The sequence below is a fragment of the Polyergus mexicanus genome, unplaced genomic scaffold (genome assembly GCF_030449975.1).
Source record: "Polyergus mexicanus isolate NDT 795.1 unplaced genomic scaffold, iyPolMexi1.0 SCAF_177, whole genome shotgun sequence".
NCBI lineage: Eukaryota > Metazoa > Arthropoda > Insecta > Hymenoptera > Formicidae > Polyergus > Polyergus mexicanus.
The window spans coordinates 12,501-15,000 of record NW_027223497.1 but is presented as its reverse complement, the minus strand read 5'-3'; the positions used below and the strand labels follow the sequence as shown (position 1 = coordinate 15,000).

The window sequence follows — 2,500 nt, the reverse complement described above, 5'->3', positions numbered from 1 at the left end:
AGGGCCACGTGGAGGTGTCGCGCCGGTTCGTACCCATATCCGCAGCAGGTCTCCAAGGTAAAGAGCCTCTAGTCGATAGAATAATGTAGGTAAGGGAAGTCGGCAAATTGGATCCGTAACTTCGGAATAAGGATTGGCTCTGAGGAGCGGGGCGTGTCGGGCTTGGTCGGGAAGCGGGTCTGGCTGACGTGCCGGGCCTGGGCGAGGTGAACGGTCGGCGTTCTCGCGCCGGTCCCGGGATCCGAGCTCGGTCCCGTGCCTTGGCCTCCCGCGGATCTTCCTTGCTGCGAGGCTTCCGTGGCGGCGCGAGCCGTCGTGGTCGTCCTCTTCGGCCGCCATTCAACGCTCAGCTCAGAACTGGCACGGACTAGGGGAATCCGACTGTCTAATTAAAACAAAGCATTGCGATGGCCCTCGCGGGTGTTGACGCAATGTGATTTCTGCCCAGTGCTCTGAATGTCAACGTGAAGAAATTCAAGCAAGCGCGGGTAAACGGCGGGAGTAACTATGACTCTCTTAAGGCTCCGCCCGGGCGACCGGCGGAGACCATGTGCCAACCCCTCCTCCTCGTGGTGAGAGTCGGGCAACGTCGGCGGAAAGCTTTCCGCCGGCGGCCAACGGGGCTCTGGCTTGGTGGTGCGCTAGCGCACCACCCAGGTTCGTGGGGTTGCCAGCCCCTCGGGCCTGAAAACGGCAGGCGCGTCACATAAAGGGAAATATAATTTCCGGCGGCAGCCTCGGGCCGTCGGTCCTGCCGCGACATCCTCCCCCTCACCTGAGCCCGCTCCTGGTCGTTCCCGCCGGCCCGCTGCGGCTCCTCTCCATCCGCCCCCAGCTGCCTGTTCCCCTGTGCCCCCGTCTGGTTCCGGTCAGTTCGCGTGCCTTGTATGTGGCCGCGCGTTCAGAACACCGAACGGTCTCGGCTTACATCGCCGAAGGGCGCACGAGGCCATCACTAACGAGGAGGTCAACGTTGAGAGGGTTAAGCGCCAGTGGAGCGCCGAAGAGCAGCGCATGATGGCGAGGGAGGAGGCATTGGCTGTGCATCGGGGCGTTCGGTTTATCAACCAACATCTGATCACCGTCGTTCCGAACCGCACCCTTGATGCCATCAAGGGTATGCGCAAGAACGACGGATACCGACGCCTCGTTGCTGCGGCTTTGGAGGATTTGTCCGCCACCTCTGACGAGAGTTCGTTTCTCTCTGGTGGCGGCTCCAGTCCTTCGGCCTCTCCTCATGCTTCCGCCATCTCTGTCCGCGGGTCATCGGGCTCGTCTCCGCATTCTCCGCCTTCGCCCGGCTGGGGTGATTTGTATGGTAGTTTTGCCGGCGCTATACGCGCCCTCATCCCGGTCGTGGAGGCCATCCAGGGGTGGAACTCCCGCCTTCTGGTCCAAATCGGATCAGAGATTCTGGATGGCCAGCGGAGTGCTGGGTCCGTTGTCCCGTGGCTCGCTGGCGTTTTCCCTCCGACTGCTCCTCAACTGCGACCGCCCAGACGCGCAATCGTCAATCCGGGTAGAAAAGCGCGACGGCGGGCGGAGTATGCGCGTATTCAGCGCCTATTCCGTTCGCATATGTCGCGCGTGGCTAGGGAGATCCTGGACGGTGCCCCTGAGACGGATGGTGTCCCCGATGTCCGGCAGATGGCCGAGCACTGGGGCCCGTTCGTCGCACAGGATTCTGTGCCTGTTGCGGCAGCCCCGCGTCTTCCGCCTAAGCGGGAGCTGCTGGGTACCTGGTCCCCGATCTCCTGTGAGGAGGTGGCAGCAATCAACCTGCCCCTCAACTCTGCCCCCGGATTGGACGGTATTAGTGTGCGTCTGTGGAGAGCCATTCCAGCGTCCATCAAGGCTCTCCTCTTCAACATCGTGCTGCATTGCGGAGGTTTTCCTGCAGATTTGCTGGTGAGTCGGACGGTTTTCATCCCGAAGAAGGGCGAATGCTCTCGACCGGGGGATTTCCGTCCGATTTCGATAACCTCCGTGGCCGTGAGGCATTTACACAAAATCTTGGCCCAGAGGCTTCGTGAGTCCAGGATTGTCGATCTGCGGCAGCGTTGCTTCGACGACGGATGCGGCGACAATGTCGCCGTCCTGGCTTCCTTGTTACTGGATGCCAGGTCCCGTCGCCGTGAAATGCACGCGGCCTCCCTGGATTTCGCGAAGGCCTTTGATAGCGTCAGCCACGGCGCTATCATCAATGCCTTGGCTGTAAAGGGCCTGCCTCACGGCCTCATTGATTATATTGGGCAGGTTTACGCCCATAGCAGCACGATGTTTGAAGTGCGCGGTGTCAGATCCGAGCTCTCACGTATTGGCAGAGGCGTCAGGCAGGGGGATCCTCTATCACCAGTGCTGTTTTGCCTGGTGGTTGATGTGATCATGAGATCCATACCTGCCGACGTCGGTTACGAACTGGGAGAGCATCGTATTAACAGCATTGCGTATGCTGACGATGTTCTCCTTTTTGCTGCCACCAGGTGGGGCCTCCAGACCT

The 2,500-nt window shown here is 60.8% G+C and overlaps 1 pseudogene; it reads left to right on the top strand.

The window, feature by feature from the left end:
* The window catches only part of LOC138944373 (large subunit ribosomal RNA), a 7,786-nt pseudogene that overhangs the window by 2,411 nt on the left and 2,875 nt on the right, over positions 1-2,500 (top strand).